Here is a 26941-nt window from a genome sequence, read left to right as displayed (position 1 = left end):
TTGCCAATTGGGTTAGGCATTCTAGTGCACACAACAAATCCAACAGGCTCACGATAGTGCCCCCATTGAGCACAACCAAACAATTTCCATGGTAAGAGGTGACTGGGCATGACGCCAAAGAGCGCCATTTAGTCGGACTGAGGCCATTTCCTTCCGACAAGTAGTTATCGTAGTCATCTTGACAACCACCTAAGATCATGTGTTGCCTATTCAATTACTCTAAGATGGACAGGGCCGATAACTCCTACAAATTCCTTTAGAAGTATGAACTAAAATTATAACAACTGAACTTAGAAGCATTTTATGTGCTACTCACATTATAAAAAGGTAAAAATATAAAGAGAAAATGAAGCACGGACAAATCACTCCAAAGTCTTAAACTATCCTAACCCCGAACAAATTTGGACAAGCAGGCAATACCTTTCTCAAAGATGGCCGATGCAAGCTGCCAAGCCAGCACCGAGACAAAGGGCAGAAGGACATCAGAAGTGTCAAAAGTTGTGTACGGCACTCATTTTAGTGCTAAAAGTTTTCTTCGGACCACTTTACCAAATCGGACAAAAAACAATCATTAAGTGCCACCGACGAGGAATTCTGATCAAAGTGATTACATGGCTTTTATAATTAAATTTTTTCTGACTTAGCATTTTTTATATTAAAAACGAGTCCACGTCATATTTTTTTTTATTAAAAACTGAGAAGCCTATCTCCTCCTCCTTGCTCGTCCTTCCATCGCTCTCAATCACAGCGTTGAGCTTCGGTCGCTGGATCCCGCTAATCCTCTCCAATCAGCATCGCATCCGACGGCTTCGTCTTCTGTCCTGGTCGTAACAAAACATCCTCGAACCCTCATTTTTCTGCAGCAGCATCAAATCAGGTCTCTCAAGGACAATGCTGCTGCCAAGGTCTGCTTCTTGGTGTGTCCAGCCCTTCAACGATCTTTGACTCTTCTTTCTCACTCGTCTTTGCTATCACAACACTCCTCATCGCCAATTTGAGTCTAGTTGGAGTTGTTACGGTGCCCATTGAACACCATCCGATGCCGTTTTTCTCCATTACCTTACAACCCCAAATCTCCCCTGTTTCACTCTATAATTCAACCGAGAGGACTCGAAGTGATGCATTCTCAGTAAAGGTTCCATTCCTAGCTTTCATCATCATCGGCGAGGCGCCCAGGAGCTCTTGGTGTTAGGGTAACCAGAAATTGTAACCGAAATCCCTTCTCGGCAAGGTAGAAGTACCTTCGCCGCTCCAATGAATGCAGCGCCGGGCATGTCAATATCTCCGGGTCGAATCTCGTTTCTGGAAGAGAAAAAAAAAACGTCGGTCATCGGTCGGCAATTAACTCGAATTTCAACTTTCTCATCGGTCTGGGACGGGGAAGAAGGTGACCCCCACTTATGCATGCAAATGAATTTGTCAGAACATCTCTCAAGTTTGAACCCTTTTCCCAAGTGAAAGAATTCCGGAAAGGATCCAAATCCACCACTGGCAACGCTTGTTGTTCGTGTTTCGTTGATCTGCGAGGAACTCATCATCTCTCTATATTCCGACTGTGCATGGCGACACACGCTCCTCTTTTCCCATGAGTTTCGGATTCTGTCGGAAGTCCGGGATGCCTAGCTCCAAGAGCACTGGAAATTTTGGTTCTGCAGCATATCTGGACATGTTCAGACAATAAGCACTAGTCATCTCCACGTACCGGAAGACCCGCCTAAATTAAACAAGACAAAGAAGGACCAGTTGAAAGTCTAAACACGACTTCATTATTGATTTGCAACCCCACGGGCCACAATATATACCGAAAACTCATAATTGTGCTAGTTGATAGAAAAGAAGAGTCGCTTAATAGTTTCTTTCCCTACACAACATCACACAAGAATTTGCCAAAACTGGCAAATCAATTCCTAAAGCTTTCTGTTTCGTTATTTGTGAAATATAGTGAAGGCACAGGGCACAGCAGATGAGAACTAGCCCTTTATGTGGATCGATATGACCATTGAATGGCTTAAACAATAAACCACCCTCTTCTATATGTTTGGCATTGAATGGCCAAAACTGACGGATCAATTCCTAAAGCTTTTGTTTTTCTTTTCCCCAAGTTGTCTCGGAGCTTTTATCTGCTGAGGCATGCATTCTTTAGTTACCAACCCTAGCGACAGATCAATTTCATTAGCCTATAAATTGCACAGAAACGAACCACAATGCCATCACACACCGAGTAAAGATTCGGAATACATTCATCGAGAAGACATGATCCGGAGGAATTCACTATTAGAAAACATATGTACAGCAAATGGGATCTGCACTCCAATGTATTAGTATACATGATCAGTCTACTCTTCACGAATCGACGAGTATTTACAATTCAGCAGTTCTAACATTTTTAGCTAATTTCACAGAGTCGAGTTTATCGCCATAGGACACTGGAAGCCTATCAAGACCAAGACCTTCGTTAATGGACTCAAAAGTGAATATCAATCAGATTGACTTAACCTGTACAACTGGTACAGTGTGAATCATTCAAGCGGACAAAGATGATGTCAGTCAGATTCGAAGTCATGTTTAACACGACTCAGGCATTTAACCAAACACTTGCTGTGCATTCGATTAAATGTCCAAATGCAGCAATCAGATAGCAAGAATCCCGACCCAATCAGGACGAGATCATCAAGACTGAATCGCAGTTACTAAAATAAATCTCAGACGCGAGCAATATTCGTGCTAGCTAGGGGTGTCAATGGGTCGGGTTGGGTCGGGCTTTCCTGATACCCGACCCGACCCGAAACGTAGAGGGTCGTGCTTGACCCGCCCCGTCCCTACCCAAAACCCTATTCAGCATTTAGCTCAGGAGATGGGTCGGGTAGGGTCGGGTCAGTGCCAGTGCCACAACGCCAAAACATCCTCCTGCTCAGTCTCTGTCCGGCGCCAGCACCCCTTTCTCTGGCTTGAAGGGTCTATGGACGGGGCGGCTCCTCCGCCTCGCGCCGCCGTTTCCAGCAGCTCCCAACTTCCGGGAGGGCATGAACTGGACGGTGGCCAGCTAAGTCCCCCGCCGCCGGCTCCCCCTCCTCCGACCCCCGGCGCTACCACGGTGATCGGCCCAAGATCCACCTCATCATGGAGCTCACTGGCCGCGGCGAGCTCTTCTCCACCGCGACATCAAGCCACAGAACCTACTCCCAGATGCTGCAGGCGCGCTCAAGGTCTCTGACTTCAGCCTCTCGGCACTTCTTGAGCAGCTCCGGGACGGGCTCCTCCACACGGCTTGCGGGACCCCAGCCGACACCGCCCCGGAGGTGGTCTGCCGTCATCAAGAGCGCCGACATGACGACCTCCGAAGCTGGCGTAAGATCCCGACGAAGCATCAAAAGAAAAAAAAGAAACAACCAGAGAGAGTGAGAGACAGAGAGAGGGAGAGACGTACTCGGCGGGATCGCCAAGCTGGCGCAAGATCCCGACGAGGCCGGCGACGGCGACCCCATCGAGGAGGGCCTTGGGATCCTCCCGGTCCGCCTTGCCGTGGATCTCCGCCCCCACCCCCCCACCCCGTCCCCCCTGCGCACGCGCCCCTCTCTTATCTCCTCGCCTCGCCTCGCCTCGCCTCACCCCACCTCACCCCTTCTTCTAGAAGCTCGCTGCCCCCTCGTCTCCGTCGTGGCCGTCGTCTTCGCCGAAGATCTCCCCCTGAGGAACCACATCAGTCGAGGCCTTCAAATGCAGAGATGGTGTTTGAGTGAATGCAATGGACGAGGAAGAGGAGAGGATGACAGCAAGCGAGGCGCGAGAAGGAACGGACGAGAAGGAGGGTGGAAATTAGGGCTCAAAAAGGGACAGAGGTGTTTTTGGGCAGCGGTGTAAAAAAACCCGCGCCAGCCCGACCCGGCCCAATCCTAACATTACCCACTCCTAAAAGGCCCTATCCAAAGAAGATCAAGGCCCGACCCTAAAATACCCCAAATTTCTGAGTAGGGTCGGGCCGGGCCGGATCGCGCAGGGCCGACCCGGGTTTTTTTGACACCCCTAGTGCTAGCAACAACAAAGCTCTGAGTTTCTATTTTGCACGCGTAAATGGAATGATGTTCTCAACTTGCACGCTCGATGAAAACTGGAAAGCTCGAAGGCTCCAAGTTGTCGAAGGTTGAAGGAATTTCTAGGTTCAAGAAATTCGAGTTCAATGATGGAGCACACAGATTCGAAGCTCAAGCGCGAGAACATCGTGATTGGAAGAGCACGGACGTGGCAAGGTAAGCGGTGGAGAAGCTTCCGGAACATCGAGAGAGAGAGAGAGGGGATTTTTTGGCTCCAGTTGCTGCGCGTTTTGAGGCGCGGTTCAGCTCTCCTTTCTCCTGCCGAGTTGCTCTCTCTCTCTCCATTTGCGCGAATCCGTCTCTGCGTCAGTCACTTGTGCGATGACCTCCGTCATTCTCTCGAGAGATTACGATCACTGCGTCCGGCAGCATCCGGTCGCCTCTTGCTCGCTTCTCGCACAACTCCACCATCTCCGCTTCCTTGAATTCCGATTCGGCTCTGGTTTTGATTGATCTCTCTGAGGAAAATCGAAGGCTTCCATGGAAGAAGATGATCATGGGCTGGATGACGATGGGCTGGATTGCCTTGAGTTGAGCCAACAAACGGAATGAATGTGGGCCGGACTCCATAGATGGATCTTTCATTGATCATTTTTGTTTTTTATTCTCTATTCTCTATTTATTAATTTTTTTAAAAAAAATTGCATATTCGATTAGTCGGTAAAAAATTCAGGTGTCAACGGACGGTGAACATGTTGCAATTTAACAAAAGTAGACATGTGATATGCATGATTAATGATTATTGGTGGCGGCAAATAGAGAATGTAAAAGTATGATATAGACAACTTATAAACAGGATAGAAAGCTTATATACTAGTCATTAATACAGAATGTTTAAAAAAATAACTAAGATTAAAAGATAGAGGCAGCTAATAGTATGATCAAATAGGAAATTCATGAAAGGTTTGATTGTGTATATCGAATATAGCTAAATTAGAAGAGGGATATGTCAGGGGATGGAAACGAGAGCTAGACTTGATAATAGAAAGGGTTAATACCACGAAAAACCCTAAACTGGTTCACTTATGACACATTTACCCTAAACTATTTTTTTGATCATAAAAAACCCCAAACTGGTACACCTGTAACAATTTTACCCTGAACAATTTTTTTGACCACCAAAAACCCCAAACTAGTACACCTATGACAATTTTACCCTGAACTTACTACAAAAAATCCCAAACTGGTACATATGTGACAAGTTTACCTTGAATTAAAAGTTTAATATTATTTTTTTATTTTCTTCGAATTTTTATTTTTATTTTTTTCATCTTCAACCTCTGGCCGGTCGCCGTTCTGGCGACCGGCCAGAGGCGGAAGCTGGCAAGGGCCGCCCTCGCCGGATCCGGTGAGGGTGACCCTCGCCGAATCTGGCGAAGACGGCCCTCGCCGGCCGGACGAGGCCGTCCTCGCCGCGCCGGCGGGCAGCCCGCCAGCGCGCCGGCGGCAATGCCTCGCCCGCGTCGCCCTCGCCGACGCAGCGAGGGTCGCCCTCGCCAAATCCGATGAAGGCGACCCTCGCTGCGTCAAGCGAGGGCCGCCCGACGCCGGTGAGGGCGGCCCTCGCTCGACGCCGGCGAGGGCAGCCTTTGCTCGACGCCGCGAGGGCGGCTAATGCCGGCTTCCGCCCTTGGCCGGGTCGCTCTGACAAAGCGACCTGGCCAAAGGTTGAAGGTGAAGAAAAAAAGAAAAAAGAAAAAATTCAAAAATAATATTAAAAATTAGTTCGGGGTAAAATTGTCACAAATCTGTTACTCGGGGTTTTTTTGTTGTATGTTCGGGGTAAAATTGTCACAGGTGTACCAGTTTGGGGTTTTTTATGGTCAAAAAAATAGTTTGGGGTAAATGTGTCACAAGTGTACCAGTTTAGGGTTTTTCGTGGTATTAACCCTAATAGAAATAAGTGGTCTCATAGTAATTGATAAAGAAAAGTTATGAATTTAAAATAAAGGATATTCCAAACTAATCGATATCATTACAATAGGGAACAAAAATAGTAAAAGATTGCATCCAAATTGTATATGCCAGAAAAATTGAGAGGTGTGTCCATCATTTTGCCCTTGCATGGAATCCTTTTGGTATTTATGAAAAAGGAGTGACATGCATAAAATGCCTAATTAAAGGATTGTACATTTCATAAATGTGTAAGTTTTGGTATTGCCTGATGCGTGATCTGAAAGGCAATTTTTACTTATTTAGTGATTAGGCATAAGTAAAGAAAGAAAGAAATTATGGAGAAGCATTTATTCATAGGAAGCATATAAATTCGATAGATTAGCAAGGAGAGTGAACTTCCTTAGTCGAAATGCAATGTTATAGGAAAATAATAGCAACAATGTCATGTGACAATATGAAGAATACTTCGAATTGAGAGGTAAAAGGTTGGCATAATGTTTGTTAGCAAAATGCATTGACTAAGCTGATCTTTCCATTGAAAGAATAATTATAACAAAATTCTGTAAATCACGACTTAAATCAAAAACTAGAAATTCAATAAACACTCCGGATCGCTCTCCACGTGTATTAAGAGTAAAAATTGAGGATTACACCAATGTTTGAAAATTTGGGAGATCCCTATCCAATCAGGCTGAGTTATGGAATGGTTGTTAGTGTTGATTATTTGCGGAAGCGTGTGTGCAAGTGTGTGTGAAATATATCAAGGAACTAAGGCTACATGAGAGTGGCCGCAAGGAAGCACAAGGGAAGAAAAATAAAAGGCTTTTATTAATTGGTAAAACAATCGAAGGAGGAGAAGTTTTTTAGTTGATCTGATACATACAAGCCTGAGAACTCTTGCCTATTTATGGGCAAGCTTAACCGACTACAAGCATGATATTTTTTACTTCTCCACCGCCACTTCTCGACTGACTTAGACAGCTGGACAACAAGAAGGCATTTAGTAACTTTTCTTTGCCTAAGACTTCTACAGCTGGCTTTTCTTGCTTCCCACGTGTAGGACTAGAGACTTCTACACCGAATTAGCGAACTCTGGTCACTACTTTTGCCGCCCCAGCACAAGATTTTTTTTGCAGGATTTTTCTAGGCTTCTCTAGACTCTAGAAATTGGATCAACATTTTAACAGTTATAAACTGCTTAGGGATAAACCTGAAGAAAAAGAAATAGTACAGAGAACTGGAACGGGTGACTCTGATGACTACTTCTCAATGAACTGCAGTTATTTTTATCTTCTTCTTTTTAAGTGTAGCAGTTATCTTTATCTTACTCATGTATAGTTATATGGTTTTAAGGATTTCATGATAGGCGACAGCTAGACCTCACAATAGAGTATTACACTTGTAATAAGAAACTCGGAGAGTCTGACACCTTTGTTTACAATATTGCTAGAATTTTATTCGAGATCTAACATACGGAAAGACATACGATCAATTTAATTGTATGCTTGATCCCATAATGATCCTACAGGCGTTGTTATGAACATAGAACTTGATCCTGCAGACGTATGCTCTCTCTAACATTTCACATATAAGTTTCACCTGCTAAGAATGATCTTGAGCGCTATGACTGAAGCAATGCACGAGTCTCTATTTCTTCTATCCGGAATTTCACTACTGTGCTAGACGAGAGGCTAGAGGAAAGAGATGAGGCGTCTAGTTTTCTGAAATTTGCTTATATTTGCGATGGTTGTTACAATTTGGAGCTGGTTTAATAGTTGAAGACTTCTCTTAGAAGTTAAGACACTGAGTCGGCAAAAGTGCATTCTATTCGAATTTGCCACATTCGAACAAGTGCAAAAAGACGAAGAGGATTTCAATTGGTTAGCAATCAAAGAACAAGTTCAAGCACAAGATTTCGGAAACTTGATCGGAGGACGAGAGTAAGATTTCATCTTGTATCAGTCTTCATCTAGTTCTGGAACGACTGGACTAATATCTTCTGATCCGTGGAGAGACAGAGAAAGATAGATAGATAGAGAGAACAAGGATGGGGGAAGCTGTCATCGTAAGCATTGCTGGGAAGATCGTTGCTAATCTGGTTCCTCAATGATGCTAGAGAAAGGAGAATTTGCATCCCTTAGTCACCTAAAAACCGCAGCTTGCCCAAACTTGGAAGAGAGGCGCAAAAATTGATGCTAGGGAGAACTAGTACAAGATTGCTCATGTCCCACACCATTCACGAGCTCACTTGCTATGAGCGAAAGATATCAATAATGACCAGAGATTCTCCAGTTTTCCTTCTCATGGTATCTGGACCGTTTCATTTCAATAGTCACATTAGTATCTGCTTTCAAATTGTATATCAACAGCTTTTGCTTCATTGATAGTACGAGCGATCATACTTGATTGGATCAGGGCACATATGGAGAGTTCAGCGAAAGCTCTGGACACTTGGATATCAGGGATGCAGGCAATTACATGGTGTGGAAACATCATCATCCATGTTGTTTCTTCAGGATGGCCCTAAACTATGTTCTCGCCTTATCCCCACAGCTGCGAGACAAGCAATGAAAATTCGCATTCCTTCTCATCCAACTCCGAACTCGTCAACCTGGGCTCGTGACTCATGCTGTAAATTCAGTGTGAAATCTGAGTAGTCCAACGAACTCTGAAAGCTGACAGGACCAACTCTCTTTCATGAAGTGATAATATCCGTCCTTGGAGAGCGGCTTCTTGTTTACTTCCATTAAGGTTAACTTTATGTCCCTATGTTAACGTTCAATGGACATTTGTTTTCATTGCTCAATGAAATAGAAGAAACATCTGTGGCTTAAACCTTCTCCAATGGTGCAGCAACAGAGTGATCACCCCCACTTCAAACTCGCTTTCGTTTTTCTTTTTCCCCCAAGTTGTTTCGGAGCTTTTATCTGCTGAGGCATGCATTCTTTAGTCATCAACCCTAGCGACAGAGCAATTTCATTCGCCTATAAATTGCACAGAAATGAACCACAACGCAGATTCGGAATACATTCACAGAGAAAACATGATCCGGAGGAATTCGCTATTAGAAAAAGATATGTACAGCAAATGGGATCTGCATTTCAATGTATTATTAGTCTACATGATCAGTCTATGCTTCAATGAACGCACCAGCGACCGTCGACCGAGTATTTAGTATTTGCAATTCATCACATCAACATTTCTATCAAGAGCGAGACCTTCTGGAATGGACTCAAAAGTTGAATATCAATTTAGATTCACTTAACCCATACAACTGGCACGGTGAATCATTCAAGCAGGTAAAGATGATCTCCGTCGGATTCAAAGTCGTATTTATGCTAATACGACTCAGGCATTTCACCAAACACTCAATGTGCACCCGATTAAATGGCACAATGCGGCAATGAGATAGTGAGCAATGTTCACCCGATTAAATGTTCACCCAATCAGCACGAGATCATCGAGACTGTATCGCAGTTACTAATAAAATCTCAGACGTGAACAATGTTCACCCGATTAAATGGAATGATGCTCGGAACTTCCACGCTCCATGAAAAATTGGAAAGCTCGAAGGCTCCAAGTTGTCGAAGGTTTGAATAAATTCTCCTTGGGTTCAATAAGCTCGAGTTCATCGATGGAGCACACAGATTCGAAGCTCAAGCGCGAGAACATCGTGACTGGAAGAGCAACGGATGCGGCGAGGTGAGCGGTGGATTCAGGCGCCGATCAGCGGTGGAGAAGCTTCTGGAACACGTAGAGGATCTCGAGAGAGAGAGGGGATTTTTTGGCTCCAATTCCTGTGCGTTTTGAGGCGCGGTTCAGTTCTCCTTCCTCCTGCCGAGTTGCTCTCTCTCTCCATTTGTGCGGATCCGTCTCTGCTTCAGTCGCTGGTGCGATGACCTCCGTCATTCTTCTCGAGAGCTCACGATCACTGCGTCCGGCAGCATCCGGTCGCCTCTTGCTCGCTTCTCGCACGACTCCATCTCCGCTCTGGTTTTGATTGATCTCTCTGAGGAAATTGAAAGGCTTCCACGGTTGTAGAAGACGATATCATGAGCTGGATGATGATGGGCTGGATTGCCTTGAGTTGAGCCAACAAACGGAATGAATGTGGGCCGGACTCCATAGATGGATCTTTCATTGATCAATTATTGTTTTTTTTTTATTGTTTTTGTCTTCTTTTATTCTCTATTCTCTATTTATTATTTTTTTATTAAAAAAAATACATGTTCAATTAGTCTGTAAAAATTTCAGGTGTCAACAAATGGCGAGCGTGTTGAAACTTAACAAAAGTAGACGCGTGACGTGCATGATTAATGATTATTGGTGGTGACTAGCAAAGAATGTAAAAGTACGATAGAGGTAGTTAATAAATACGATAGAAAGCTTATCTATTAGTCATTAATAGGGAATGCAAAAAAAAAACTTTAGATTAAAAAGATAGAGGCAGCTAAAAACATGATCAAATAGGAAATTTAGAAAATGTTTGATTATGTATATTGAATAGAGATGAATTAGAAAAAGAATGAATTTGAAATAAAGGGTATTCCAAACTAATCGATGTCATTGCGCTAGGAAACAGAAATAGTAAAAGATTGTGTCCAAATTGTATATGCCAAAAAAATTGAGGGGTATGTCAGTCATTTTGCCCTTACGTGGAATCCTTTTGGTATTTATGAGAAAGAAGTGGCATGCATAAAATGCCTAGATATAGGATTGTACATTACATAAATGTGCAAGTTCTGGTATTGCCTAGTGCCTAAAGAGATCTTTAAGGCAATTTTTATTTATCTAGAGAATAGGCAAAAATAATAGGAAGAAAGAAATTATGTAGAATCATTTATTCAGGCTTGCTAAAGTTGGAGCGATTTGGAGCGATAAAGAGAGTTTGTCTTGCTAATGGTATTACGTGTAAGTAAATATAGTGATCAAATCAAACCAACAAATACAATTTACAAGAAATCAAATATGTTCATCTCGCGTACGTATACATAGGTACCTCAACCCTGCTTGCTGGATGTCTCCCGTACTTTGTTTATTGTAGAATTGATCTCCATGCTTCTCTCTCCTTTGTTGATTTGCATGCAACTACATAGATTCATGCACCTCTAATGTTCAATTGTCACCGCTCTTAATTTAATCTTTGGGTGTATATTTTTAACCGCTCGGTTCATACAAATTGACATTCAAATTTGTTAACTGTACAAGCATTCAAATGCCCTTTGTGGGACCTGCTTGGGGGAACTTTCGTAAGGAGAGTTTAGTCACATTCAAGCTCAACAAATGAGTTAGCTTATTCAGTGCAACACACCTATATCTTTTCTGGTGCTACTTCATTCTTGGGCAGTGAATTTCAATACTAATAGTTGATAAGCTGTAAGTCCTACTGATTGATTTAGATAACTGGTAAACCGCTATTGGCAATTTTACCAACAATATAAGGAAATTATAATCGTCCAATCCAATAATTAGTTATCAATATGTTCAGAAAATTTACCACCTAAACAAAATCTTACTAGTGAAATTAATAACTTACAAAGAGATTTAGCAATTTGCAATCAGCTTATCCAGATTCATTCCTATATACTAAGATTTGACAAAGTTACAAAAGTTGGCCCAGTTTTAGGGTACTAAATTATCAAACACTTCAGATACTAACCATTTAAGACAGAATTTTACTAGTCAAACTAGTAACTTATCGAGGTAGGCTCGCTTTTAGGGAAAATAAGTTGCCAACAATGTAAGAAATTTGCCATGCAAAGTTCAATAGTAAGTTATCAACCGGCTTAGAAATTTGGCATTATACCAAATTCTTACTTTTGGCAACATAGAAAGTGGTTTCGCAATTTGTATTCGCTTACAAACACGCACTTCAATATTACTGAAGGTTTGGCAAAGTAACCAATGTGGACCCTCTTTCGCGGTGGTTAGTTGGTGACAAGGTAAGGAATTTACTAAAGTTAAACTCAAAAGTAGATTATCGACTCATTTTTACTATTTAAAACAAATATTGCCAATGAAGTTAATAACTTACAAAGGTATTAGCAATTTGCATTCAATCGCTTTTAAATACTCTTCAATAAAAGGAAAATTTTGAAGGGAAAATCATCTTCGAATTTTGCACCCGCATCAATTTGCATCCCACTTTTTGAAAATCTACACTTTCCATCTCCCAACAAAACCTCAAGCTCTAAATACCAATTCACCCTTCTTTCAAGAACCCTAGCCTCCGACTACTCACCAACCCCAGCACAGCAATAGCGACGGAGCTAGCAGTCCTAAAACTGGGAATGAATTTGGGGCCAGCTTTGATCCATCTGACTTTGTTCTTCCCTTATGATTGCTCTATAATGGGTGTGTATTCTTTGTCCCATATGTTGCCGAACAAATAAAAATTCATGTATTACCCCTTGCACAGAAACAATTGTTTTATTGTGCCACACAGGCAAACTATGGATATATTAGGCTCATCATAATTTAAACTATTTATTTACAGACGCAATTTGGTGATAAAACTAATCACAAAAGGTTGTATCACAAATTCATAATATGATGTGGATATCGAACCCTATCGAGGAGGAGGTGCTAGGGACCCGTTGTTCTATTCGCTAGGCCCGATCACTCGAGCGAGAGCGAAGGAATTCAAACAAGCTGTCGGCATCATGGTTCAAGATATTTGGAATGGAGACAATCTGGATTCGAAACTTGAATATTCTGAAGCTCCTTGGCGCAACATGATTACTCTTGGTCCAGCGAATTCCGAAGGAGCTTAGAATTGACAAACTCCGAATTGGCTCAAATTTGGATGGATGCTTGGAAACGGGCCGCTGATCAATACTCATTACTTAGTAGTGAATGATGACGTTTTTTAGCGATTTGGAGTCGTTTAGATGAACTTTTAGGCCTTTTTCCATTTTTGGACGAATTTTTGGTAATTAAGGTTATTTTTGTAATTTTAATCCTAGTAGGATTAGGATTAGGGTTAGCACCCTATATAAGGTTGCTTATAGATTTATAAGAAGAGATAGAATTTTATATAGAGAAGTTTTCTTCTTGAGTTCTCTTGAGGACTATATCTTATCAAGGTTCCCTTGTGGCGATCAAATTCAACTTATCGAGCAAGATCGCGAATTCTCTTGTTCGTGGCATTATAGCGTGGATTGGTTGACACAAGTTCGTCAACAGGTCGCGTTCATACCGAGATTACCAATCACAGGTTCGATTGGGGGTCGAGGTCAGCAATTCGTAACTCACAGATCTTCGTAGAACGATCATCTTCCGCACATATTCATATCATCTAGTATCAAAGCTAGTTCTACAAGGTCTAGTTATCCTACTTTTATTGTTTTTCATTCATCAATCTAGGGTTTATAGAAACTAGGGTTTATAGAATTAGGGTTTCGTTATTAATCGAATTAGGGTTCTGAATTTGTTCTTGCTGTGATTTCAATTTTGATTTAGGGTTTTCGGTCCTAGTTGTTTTTTTATATATTGTACTTGAGTTCGTCAAAAAAAAACCAAAAAAAAATCGGCAAAAAAAAAAAAGCCAAAAAAAAAGTTTCGGCCAAAAAAAAAAAATTCAAGAGGACGACTCGTTTTTTTTTTTTATCATTGATAGTTGGACCGAATAGAAAAAAAATAATTTCAGTAGCAGAAATTGAATCTGAATCCGAATCTAGCGAAAATTTCTTGAATCGCTGAGTTGAGCGGTATATTGCTGAATTTGATCTTGCTTGGTGGTTTATCGATTGTTGTGAGGAGCTTGTGAGACTGAATTCAAGTCTAAAAAAAAGAGCTTGCTAGAAGGAAACGAGAGGTAAAAGGCAAGAGTGTGTGAGTTTAATTGAGGGAAGAAAAAGCCGACATTGAGTTAAACACGAGAGGAGTGACAAACACTTTGAGCAGAAAACGTGAGGGAGTGACTAGTGAGATTTCTTTTTATCTCTAACATTTTCTTGCAGGTTTAAAAAAAAAATGTTAGGCTCATGCCAGGGAAGTGTGAATCAAAGGGAGGATCGCACTCATCCAAGGGATGATGCGATTCTAGCAGGCATCCAGCAATTGAGTTTACAAATTGAAGCACTTAGCAGCCGAGTTGCAAGATGTGAGACGAGACTTGAAGATGACAGAGAGCCACCACGAGGGAGGCCACAAAATCAGCGAGAGGAGCCTAGGGCACAACCTAGATGGCAGCGGCAATTTGATGATGCATATGTGTCCGATACAGAAGATGATAGAGATGGCAGGTTTGAGAGGAGAAACGGACGCCGAGGATTTAGACGTCGAGAAGATGATGAGCTTGGCAACATCAAGATGAAGATTCCATCTTTTCAAGGAAAGAATGATCCTAATGCGTATCTAGAATGGGAGAAACGGATGGAGATGGTATTTGATTGCCAGCGATATTCGGAGCTCAAAAAGGTAAAAATTGCAGCTGTTGAATTCACTAATTATGCTATAATTTGGTGGGATCAACTTGTGACTAGCAGGAGACGCAATGGTGAAAGATCAATAGAAACGTGGGATGAGATGAAAGCAGTGATGAGGAGGCGCTTTATACCTAGTCATTACCACAGAGACTTGTTCCATGAGCTGCAAAATCTCACACAAGGTAATAGGAGTGTGGAAGAATACCATAAAGAGATGGAGATTGCTATGATCCGTGCTAATGTGGTGGAAGACCGTGAGGCCACAATGTCACGATTTTTGTGTGGTTTAAGCCGAGATATAGCAAGGGTGGTAGAGCTACAACACTACGTTGAATTGGAGGAATTAGTGGACAAAGCCATCAAAGTTGAGCGGCAATTGAAGTTGGATCGAAATTACAAGAGTGGTGGAGGTTCAAGCTCGATTTGGAAGTCTAATTGGAAGAGAGACGAGAAGCCGAATTGGAAGGGAAACAATATCAAGATTGAAACTTTGAAGGAGAAGGAGAAGGATGGCAAAGTTGGTTCGAATCCGGCTTCAGGTAAAACTGAAAACCCTAACACTAAGACTCGTGATATTAAATGTTTCAAGTGTTTGCGCAGGGGTCATATGGCAAATCAGTGCCCTAATAGGAGGGTGATGATCATGACTAGACATAATGATGTTGAATCAGAAAGTGAGAGGGAGGAAGAGGATGATGACATGCTACCATTGGAGGATTGTAGTGATGTTGAGATGCCAGCAAAGGGTGAATTGATGGTGGTTAGGCGTTCTCTTAGTGTTCAAGTCAAAGAGGAGGAGCATCACCAGCAACACGATAACTTGTTCCATACAAGATGCTTGGTGAATGGTAAGATTTGTAGCTTGATTGTTGATGGAGGTAGTTGTACAAATGTAGCAAGTTGTACCATGGTGGAGAAGTTGGGATTGAAGACTGCAAAGCATCCAAGACCATATAGATTGCAGTGGTTGAATGATAGTGGTGAAGTAAAAGTATCGAAGCAAGTCCGAGTTCCATTTGAGATAGGGCGATATAAGGATGAGGTGATGTGTGATGTTATACCTATGCAAGCAGGGTATCTTTTACTTGGTAGGCCATGGTAGTATGATCGAAAAGTACATCATGACGGGTACACTAACCGATATTCATTGGTGATGAATCAGAAGACATACACATTGGTGCCAATGACACCTACTGAGGTGTATGAAGATCAATTGAAACTACAACGTGAGGCTGAGAGAGAGAGAAAAAGTGATAAAACTGAGGGCCTGCGTGGAAACTCTGAGACGCAAGTAAAAGGAGAGGAAGATAAGAGTAGAGTGGTAAAAATCGAGAGAAAAGGAGAGAGAAAAGAAAAGAGAGAAAATAATTTCTATGCAAAATCGAGTGAAGTGAGGAGAGCTTTGATTCTGGACCGACCGATACTTGTACTTTTGTACAAGGAGGCACTGTTTACTACTAACGAACTTGACCCGAATTTGCCAAGTTCTGTCGTGTCTTTGTTGCAGGAATTTGAAGATGTCTTTCCTGATGAGCTTCCTGGAGGTTTACCACCGATTCGAGGCATAGAACATCAAATCAATTTAATTCCTGGTGCACCATTGCCTAACCGACTCGCATATCGAAGCAATCCTGAAGAGACAAAGGAACTTCAGCAGCAAGTTAGCGAATTACTAAAGCAAGGATATATAAGAGAGTCTCTTAGCCCATGTGCTGTTCCTGTTTTGTTAGTGCCAAAGAAGGATGGGTCTTAGCGAATGTGTATTGATTGCCGAGCAATCAATAACATAACGGTAAAGTATCGACATCCTATTCCTAGGCTAGATGATATGTTGGATGAATTGCATGGAGCTTGCATATTTACTAAAATTGATCTGAAAAGTGGTTATCATCAAATTAGGATGAAAGAGGGGGATGAATGGAAAACTGCATTTAAGACCAAGTACGGGTTATATGAGTGGTTAGTCATGCCATTCGGTTTAACTAATGCACCTAGTACTTTCATGCGACTTATGAATCATGTTCTGCGTGCTTTTATTGGTCGATTTGTAGTTGTCTATTTTGACGATATCCTGATATATAGTCGAAGCATTGATGACCATATTGAGCATGTGCGAGCTGTTTTGCAGGTTTTAAGGGCTGAGCAATTATATGCTAACCTAAAGAAGTGCTGTTTTGTAATTGACAAATTAGTATTTCTAGGCTTTGTTGTTGGTACTGATGGAATACAGGTTGATGAAGAAAAGGTGAAAGCAATCCGTGAATGGCCGACACCTAAGACAGTAGGAGAGGTGCGCAGCTTTCATGGTTTAGTCAGTTTCTATCGTAGATTTGTAAAAGATTTCCGCACCATCGCCGCACCTTTAACCGAGGTTATCAAGAAGCACGTGGGTTTCACATGGGGAGAAGAGCAAGAGAGAGCATTCAATCTGTTAAAGGATAAGTTGACTAATGCTCCTTTGTTATTTTTACCGAGTTTCAGTACTACTTTTGAGATAGAATGCGATGCTTCTGGTACAGGAATTGGAGCTGTGTTGATGCAAGGAGGACGTCCCATAGCGTATTTCAGTGAGAAGTTAAGCGGAGCGACATTGAATTATCCGACTTACGATAAGGAAATGTATGCTTTGGTGCGAGCTTTGGAGACCTGGCAACATTACTTGTGGCCAAAAGAGTTTGTGATCTACACCAACCACGAGACCTTAAAGTACTTGAGGGGGCATCAAAAGTTGAACAAAAGACATGCCAAATGGATGGAGTTCATTGAGACTTTTCCATATCTAATCAAGTACAAAAAAAGGTAAGGAAAATGTGGTAGCTAATGCACTTTCTCGAAGGTACGCAATTCTAACTACTCTAGGAGCAAAGTGTCTAGGTTTCGAGCATATCAAAGGTTTATACGCTGACGATGATGATTTTGGAAGAGTATTTGAAGCTTGTGAGCATGCTGCATTTGAAAAGTTTTATAGGCATGATGGATATCTCTTTCGTGAAAATAAGTTGTGTTTGCCTAGATGCTCTTTGCGCGAGTTATTAGTGCGAGAGGCACATAGTGGTGGTTTAATGGGGCATTTTGGAATCAATAAGACTTATGAAGTGCTGCATGAACATTTTTTTTGGCCATACATGAAACGAGATGTCACACGAGTTTGCGAGAGATGTATCGCATGTAAGCAGGCTAAGTCTACGATTAAACCACATGGTTTGTATACACCTTTGCCTATCCCGATGCATCCTTGGGTTGATATCTCTATGGATTTTGTGTTAGGATTGCCTAGGTCTAAGCATGTCAATGATTCTATTTTTGTGGTTGTTGATCGATTTTCAAAGATGGCTCATTCTATACCTTGTCATAAATCTGATGATGCATCGAATGTTGCTGAATTGTTCTTTCGTGAGGTTGCGCATTTGCATGGCATGCCTAGGTCCATTGTTTCTGATCGAGATACTAAATTTCTAAGCTACTTTTGGAAGACATTGTGGAAGAAGTTAAGTACACAACTTTTATTCTCTACTACTTGTCATCCACAAACTGATGGTCAAACTAAAGTAGTTAATAGGACTTTAGGGACATTATTGCGTGCTATCATTAAAAAGAACATTAAGTCTTGGGAAGATTGTTTACCGCATGTTGAGTTTGCTTATAATAGGAGCGTGCATTCTGCTACTAAATTCACACCGTTTGAGGTTGTCTATGGTTTTAATCCCTTAACTCCGTTAGATTTAACCCCTTTGCCTGTTGCTGAGCGTGTGGATTTAGATGGTACTAAGAAAGCTGAATTTGTGAAGACTTTGCATGAGAAGACGCGGCTGAATATTGAGCTTAAGACAGAGCAGTATGCAAAGCAAGCCAACAAAGGGCGCAAGAAAGTGGTGTTTGAGCCTGGTGATTGAGTTTGGGTTCATATGCGCACAGAGCGTTTCCCCAAACAGCGACGCTCTAAATTGCTACCGCGAGGGGATGGACCATTTATGGTGTTGGAAAGAGTCAACGATAATGCTTACAAGCTTGACCTTCGAGGTAAGTATGGTATTAGTGCTACTTTCAATATTTCTGATTTGACTCTTTTTGATGCAGACGCTGATTTGAGGGCAAATCCTTTGCACGGAGGAGGGAATGATGTGGATATCGAACCCTATCGAGGAGGAGGTGCTAGGGACCCGTTGTTCTATCTGCTAGGCCCGATCACTCGAGCGAGAGCGAAGGAATTCAAACAAGCTATCGGCATCATGGTTCAAGATATTTGGAATGGAGACAATCTGGATTCGAAACTTGAAGATTCTGAAGCTTCTTGGCGCAACATGATTACTCTTGGTCCAGCGAATTCCGAAGGAGCTTAGAATTGACAAACTCCGAATTGGCTCAAATTTGGATGGATGCTTGGAAACGGGCCGCTGATCAATACACACTACTTTAGTAGTGATTGATGACGTTTTTTAGTGATTTGGAGTCGTTTAGATGAACTTTTAGGCCTTTTTCCATTTTTGGACGAATTTTTGGTAATTAAGGTTATTTTTGTAATTTTAATACTAGTAGGATTAGGATTAGGGTTAGCACCCTATATAAGGTTGCTTATAGATTTCTAAGAAGAGATAGAATTTTATATAGAGAATTTTTCTTCTTGAGTTCTCTTGAGGATTAGATCTTATCAAGGTTCCCTTGTGGCGATCAAATTCAACTTATCGAGCAAGATCGCGAATTCTCTTGTTCGTGGCGTTATAGCGTGGATTGGTTTACACAGGTTCGTCAATAGGTCACGTTCATACCGAGATTACCAATCACAGGTTCGATTGGGGGTCGAGGTCAGCAATTCGTAACTCACAGATCTTTGTAGAACGATCATCTTCCGCACAGATTCATATCATAATACCAATAGTTCACCTATTAATTTGTGCTTTAATATACTGGAGATGTATTACACGAATGATAGATGAGGTAGTTTAGATATATTCTCAGTGACAATGTTAGTCTAATCTAAAATTAATTAAGCATATTTAGATGGTTAAATATTCAATTAACTAAAACATGTAAGTCCTGTGAAGTCAATATAACTTTGTGCACTCAAAAGGATGCATAACTTCATATGATACTACAACAATCATTAGCTGATGAACACTTTCTTAGTAATTTTTATCACTTGCCAGTTATCTTATTAGTTACTAGATTATTAGCTAAAATGGCTTCTTTTAGATTAATCACGGGTGTTTAACTGGCACGTTTGAAACCGACATAGTTTGGAAATTCTCTGCAAATGTTTTCAAAGGCTCATGCGCATTTTCGAACTTTGAATGCTTTAATTGTTGGGATTTTGATTTCTTTAGCAAGGATTTTCAATTCAAAGAACCTTAGACATAACTCCAAGTTCAATCTCCTTTCCGCCGTTCTAAGAACACATAGAGAAGTATAAATGTACTAGTCGAGTCCGTTCAAGTAATATTCCCCTTAGCGCATCAGTCTGCATATGCATTCCAAGAAAATACTCACGATCTTTTTCATTTCTCTTGATAGTTGTCAAAACCCACATACATTTCGAGAACTTAGGGAATGGCCGGGCATCCTTTTGAAAAAAAAACGAAGGATCAAGCTTTCAACAAAAATAGTGATTTAAAAAAAAAATATATTGACGAAGCAAAACCTTTCCTTGGATGATAACTATAACAAAGTCTAGTGAATCGTGAACTAACCAAAAACTAGAATGTTTGGAAATTTGGGAGAATCCTTGTCCAATCAACCTGAACAACAAGAAATGGAACAGAGAATTGGAATGAGTGATTCTAATGACTACTTTTCAACAAACTACAGTTATTCTAGTCATATTCGTGTATAGGAATATCGTTACAAGAATTTCATGATACTCGAGAGCTAGACCACTCAACAGAGTATTACACTTGCATAAAGAAAACTCAAAGAGTCCGAGACTTTTAAACATTTGATTGTTTCAAATGAAAAGGGCTAATCTAAGATGTTCAATGGGGACCGACTCACATCTGTTTAATTGTCCATAGCATCCTAGGGAAAATTATCAAATCAGTCCTAAACCTATTATACGGCGGCCAATTCAGTCCTAAACCTTTTAATTTTGCCAATTCAGTCCTAAACCTTTTTAATTCTTGCCAGTTCAGTCCTTCCGGCCAATTTTGGCCGGCTGGCACTGACGTGGCCGCCGGCCGTCCGGTCAACGCTGACGTGGCAATTTTTAATTATTTTTTTCAATTTTTTAATCTTTTTTTTTTCTTTTTCTTCTTTTTTTTTTCTGTTGTCTCCCCCCTGGCCGGTCCGGCGACCGGCGGCCGGCCAGAGGGGAGGGCCGGCGAGGCCTCAGCTCGCCCCGCCGGCCCCTGGCTGGGCGAGGTGAGGCGAGGCGAGGTCGAGCCTCGCCCAGATCTGGCGAGGCTCGACCTCACCGTCGCGACCCAGGCGACGGCGAGGCGAGGCGAGGCGACGTGTGTGTATATATCTTTGCGACTGCGAGCACATTTAATAGCTGAAGTCTTCCCTTAGAAGATAAGACGCCGAGGGCGGCAAACAACTCATTCAAATTAAATTTGCCACATGCAACCGAAGAACAAGTTCAAACACAAGATTTTCGGAAACTCGATCGAAGGACGAGAGTTACAACCGTGGCGGATCCCGTTTGAATTGTTGATTTAGGCTTCATCTTGTATTAGTCTTCAGGGGACGTATGGAGAGATCGGCGAAAGCTCTAGACGATCAGATATCATGGATGCAGGCAATTACATGGTGTGGAAACATCACCATCCATGTTGTTTCTTCACGATGGCCCTAAACTAAGTTCTCGCCATATCCCCACAGCTGCAAGACAAGCAATGAAAATTCGCATTCCTTCTCATCCAACTCCAAACTCGTCAACCTGGGCTAACGTCTTTAAGGATTTGCCCTAGCAAAAATCTCCAAGTAGATAAGTGTTACGTCTTTTCTATTAACAATGTAGGCTCTACCTAATTTAATATATCTTTGCAGGTTTCGTAGGATCACTACTGATTGTTCTAAAAGTTTAAATTTTCTTATACATTTTGTGGGACTACCTATATTCTATTGTTGTAAAAGCCTAAACTATTATGTGAAGTCGCGGTTTGTATTTTAATATTCTAACATATCTAATTTAAAAATCACAACAGTGACAATTTACTCTGTAAGTTCCGTTCAGGTTCTACTACTTCGTATTCTTTTTGGGGGCAAATATAACAAATTTGTATGTTAAAAATAACGCTACGCTAAAACTAATAAATAAGACACCAAAATTTTCCCGGGAAAAAAGATGTTCAACTAGTCTTTGAAATGGTATTTTTGGTAAAGGTGGGCAAGGCGCAGATACGAAGGCCAATAACAGCATAATCCTCTAAACTAGCCAATATCGCAATACATTTTTTTTTGGTGAAAAATTAATTCCCAAATTAGGGATTATGATATTTTCTAAGATTTTTAGAAGCTTCTAGAAATCTTGAGGTTTCTCTCTCTTGTAACAAATTTTTCGTTTGTTTCAATAACTAACTCACCCACATACGTGCGGCCAAAATAATAATAATAATAATAATAACTCACGCACATGCATACTCACGTGAGCAAGATCGGATTTTCATCAGAGGGGCATTTTCGTCTTTATATATATATATGGGAGTATTAAAAGGGAAATTTTTTTGGGTTTTCTTCCTTCGGGGAGGGGACGTCACGGGGGCACACGCTTACGTACAAAAAAAAAAACACATGCAGCACACCAGGATGACTCTCGAGCTCCGGGTTTCATCAGCCACGCGGACCGAAGTTCCTTCCTATGGAGCCGTCTTCTTCTCCGCAATCACAATCTCTGTGAAATTTTATGGAACCATAACCAACCGTTTTAAAAGCTTAATTTTTAGAACAGTTGGTTGTAGTTTCACTAAAATCTTTCATCAGAGCAATGTGAGAAATTGTATATATTTCGATATATTGAAAAGAGTACATAAAGAGCTTATTTATAGGCTTATTAAATAACCGATTAGGGTAACAGGATAAACATAATATCAAATCTAAATCAATCAAGGATTTACAATATCGAAAAAGATATATGCATAATCTCAAGAGATATACAGAATCAAATAGATATCCTAATATTATTATTTTGACCGTTTATCGCGCAAAGTACATGGACTGGTGAATTCTGACCGGGTAAAGAGGAGAGATGTCTTACTCTTGAATCTATTGGGAGCCTGGAAGGTCTTACCTTAGATGGATTACTTCTTTGCATGAACTAACATTGAAAAGTATGAGGAAGGAATAAAAACAGAGAGCAATGAGATGTTTGGCGAGTGCTTGTGCTTATATGTGTGTGAATGAGTGAAGAGTAGAGAAGTGAGTATTTTTTTAGCTAAATCTTCACAGCGCCATGCTAACATCTTCTCTGTTTACTATTTATGCTTTGAGATCGTAAAAATATCAGTCCTCGTTTTATTGGTGGTGAATTGGTCGTCGTCCATTCTTGCACATGAGTCCTATATGAAACTAAATCATTACCGAAGTATGTTCGCCAAATTCGAGTGGAACCGTGTTGATTCCGCTGGTGCTGTTCATATGTTTGTTGTTGGATTAAACTTGTTATATACTCTTCTTGTTGGATTAGATTTGTCATCTTTTTCAGCTAGTGCTTAAAATGTTATGTTCACTGGACGTGTCTCCCTTGTGAATGAACAATGGTGTCGCTGAAATCCGCTGCGGCTAAGTTCACGCAGATCATCCTAATCAGTCAAACGATGTACCTATTCGGAAATTTCCAAGAAGAAGCAAATCCTTACCTCGGCAGTCTCATCATTGCGATTAATGTCCGAAATTTCAGAGACGGAGATTGGATTGATCGACTTCTTCAACGTTCCTTCGACGCTCGAGCTCTTCTTCAGTACCTGAAGAGCCGGAGAACAAGCGAGCATTCCACACAAGCGAGACAAGTTTGAACCGATTGACACGAACAATGATGAGTCGTGCGCGAGAGAGCTTCGAGAGTGCAATGGAGAATCAAGCGCTTGGGAAGGAAAATGAAAATCGTTACCTGTACAGGTTTCTTCGATAGAGTTTCGAGCCTCCATTATTGCACATTGGAAAGATTTCACTTTTCGTTACATTACTTCCATTATTGCTCGAACCCTAAAAGATTGACTTAGTAATACAGCCTATGCTCATTCCACGAGATCAAAGCGCCCACAAATAACATGTGCCACGAAACATTAGGTTGCATACTTGATCTCATCCGAAACACGAGCTTACATACGAATTCCGAATTGTGAATCGATTCCATCATCAACTTATTAGTAAGACTAGTCCGTCTCAATTTTTCCAGATGTCTCGAAATGGAATTATAAAGATTCTGAAATTTGATCAAAATGAGCTGCCTTGGATATCAAATCTTAATCATCATTACTTCTTGTGCGTGGCTTAAACCCTTTCCAATGGTGCAGCAACAGATTCGAAGTCGTACTTTCACTAATACGACTCAGGCATTTCACCAAACACTTAATGTGCATTCGATCAAATGGCACAATGCAGCACTGCGATAGGGAGGATCACAACCCAATCGGCACGGGATCATCAATACTGAATCGCAGTTATTAACATAATCTCAGACGTGAACAATTTTAGTGCTAGCAACAACAAAGCTCTCTCGGTTTCTATTTTTACACGCGGAAATGGAATGATGTTCTGAACTTGCACACTCGAATGAAAATTGGAAAGCTCGAAGGCTGCAAGTTGTCGAAGGTTGAAGAAATTCTCCTTGGGCTCAATAATAAACTGGAGTTCATTGATGGAGCGCACAGAGATTCGAAGCTCAAGCGCGAGAACATGGTGATTGGAAGAGCAACGGATGTGGCGAGGTGAGCGGTGGATTCCGGCACCGATCAGCGGCGGAGAAGTTTCGGGAACACGTAGAAGATTGAAAGAGAGAGGCCTTTTTCGGCTCCAATTGCTGTGCGTTTTGAGGTACGTTTCAGTCCTCCTTCTCCGGCCGAGTGGCTCTCTCCATTTGTGCGAATCCGTCTCTGCTTCAATCACTCTTGCGATGACCCTCGTCAACTCTCCTGCCGAGTGCTCACGATCACAGCGTCCGGACAGCATCGGGTCGCCTCTCGCTCGCTTCTCGCACAACTCCACCATCTCCGCTCTGGTTTTGATTGATCTCTCTGAGGAAAATCGAAGGCTTCCATGGAAGAAGATGATCATTGAGCGAGCTCTTCTTAACGGAATTTGGATTTCACCAAGTTGAGCGCTGTCGTTTGTGAATTTGGGGTGAATTTGGAATTGGATTGTCATTATTGTTTCTATTGTTTTTGCCTTTTACTCTCTCTTCTCTATTTATTAATTTTTTTTAAAATGCATATTCAATTAGTCCGTAAAAATTCAGATTTCAACAATTTAACAAAAAGTAGACATGTGACCTACATGACTAATGATTATTGGTGACGGTTAATAGAGAATGTAAAAAGTATGACAGAGACGGCTAATAAATACGATAGAGAGTTCATCTATTAGCCATTAATAAAAAATGTAAAAACAAAAAAGAAACTTTAGATTAAAAGTTAGCAGCCGTTAATAGTATGATCAAATAGGAAATTCATGAAAAGTTTGATTGTATATATCGAATAGAGCTTAATTAGAAGAGGAATACGTTAGGAGATAAAAATGAGATTCAGACTTGATAATGGAAATAATTTGTCTTGTAGAAATTGACAAAGAAAAGTTTATGACTTTGAATTAAAGGATATTTCAAACTAATCGATATCATTACAATAGGAAATAGAAATAGTAAACGATTGTGTCCAAATTGTAATATGCAAGAAAAAATTGAGGGGTATGTCCGTCATTTTGCCCCAGCATGAAATCCTTTTGGTATTTCCGAGAAATGAGTGACATGCATAAAATGCATAAATATAGGATTGTACTTGTGCATAAACGTGCAAGTTCTGGTATTGCATAATGGGTGGAGAGATTTTTGAGGTAATTCTTATTTATTTAGAGAATTGGCAAAAATAAAGAAAGAAAGAAATTATGTAGCAGCATTTATTCAAGAAATTATGTAGCAGCATTTATTCATAGGAAGCATATAAATTCGAGAGATTAGCGAGGAGAGTGAACTTCCATAGTCATAGAAAAATAATAGCAACAATGTCATGTGACAATATGAAGAAGAGTTTCGAATTGAGAGGTATAATGTTGGCATCATAATTGTTAACAAGCAAGTCTTTTCCCTTGATATTCTGTAGAGAGTCTCCCATACACACAAAGACTCTAAATCCAATAAGGCACAATACACCATCAGGAGCTCCTCTCTTATTCTCCGGATCTTTCTCAAGCTCTCCCACTCCGGCGGTTCTTCCATCATTCAGCCGAGTTGAGTTTGGCCCCTTCATTCAGTCATCACCCTCAAGAGCAGCCCAATCTGTGACTGATGCCCAGCTTGCTTGATACCAAGTCATCGCGGACATGCATCCAGGCCGTCGTCGAGGACCAACCAAGCCGTCCCATTGCGTTACCGGACCGATCGTCCAAATTACTCAACGATGCAGGAGCTCTTGTTCAATTGAAAGTGTTGTTAAAAAATCAAGGGCCGAGTTTAGTGGATTTTTTTTGGTTGGTGATGGTGCTTAACAATGCTGAGCTTTCGAAATGAAAACAACAATCAACAATCATTGGGAGGTGCGGGTAGAAAGCAAAAACAGAGAATAGTGAGGCATTCCGTGGATATTGAATAAAAACAGAGAGCCGTTCATGTATGCGTGGGAGTGCAAAAGGAAAAAGAAGAAGAAGAAGAAGGCACAAGTAAATAAAGAAGGAAGAAATCGAGAACAGAAAAGGAAGTAAAAAAAGAAAATAAAGAAAGAAAGAATGAACAGGTTCGTGCAAGTGAACATTGTGTGTGGGGAATAGATCGGTGAGAAGAGTAGGACAAAAGAGAGAGGGTTGAGAAAGAACGAAAAAAATAAATAGAGCAAGGTAGGTCTGAAGAGGTGAGAAACTCATTGTATTTGTATATATGAGGTGAGGGGCCGAAAAGGAAAGGAAGGAAAGCACAAAAAAAAGGGTTAATTCCACTAAAAATCTAAACGGAAATTAATTTTTGTATTACAAAAAACCCTAAACTGATATACATATGACATATTTCTGACAAATTGATTTTTATGTCAAATTGGTATACTCATGTCATATTTACTTCAAATCTAGTACACTCGTGCCACGTTGATCTTAAACATTGAGATTTTTTGTAATACACAAACCAGTTTGGGTAAATATCGCATAAGTGTACCGGATCAAATTTTTTGTGATTCGAAAATTAATACGAGATAAATGCGGCATGGGTATCAGTTTGGGATTTTTTGTGAAAGAACAATTAGTTTGAGTTAAATTTGGCATAAGTGTACTAGTTTGAGATTTTTTGTGATATTAACCCAAAAAAGAAAGAAAAATTGAAGCAAATTGAGCCCAGTTTGTTTTTGTCCACAGTAACAAGATCTAAATTTTCCTATAGAATGGTATTATCCAAAT

The 26941-nt window shown here is 41.0% G+C and overlaps 2 pseudogenes; one reads left to right on the top strand and one right to left on the bottom strand.

Moving 5' to 3' along the window:
* Nucleotides 1-24724, bottom strand: part of LOC130135839 (protein FAR1-RELATED SEQUENCE 7-like) — a 113286-nt pseudogene extending 88562 nt beyond the window's left edge.
* Nucleotides 4102-23314, top strand: LOC115693019 (uncharacterized; annotated as a pseudogene).
* Nucleotides 24725-26941: the final 2217 nt, after the last annotated feature.

This window comes from Syzygium oleosum, unplaced genomic scaffold, assembly GCF_021117445.2.
Source record: "Syzygium oleosum isolate NSW1041296 unplaced genomic scaffold, Sole_v2.1 Sole_v2.38, whole genome shotgun sequence".
Lineage (NCBI taxonomy): Eukaryota > Viridiplantae > Streptophyta > Magnoliopsida > Myrtales > Myrtaceae > Syzygium > Syzygium oleosum.
This window is presented reverse-complemented; position numbering and strand designations above follow the sequence as displayed.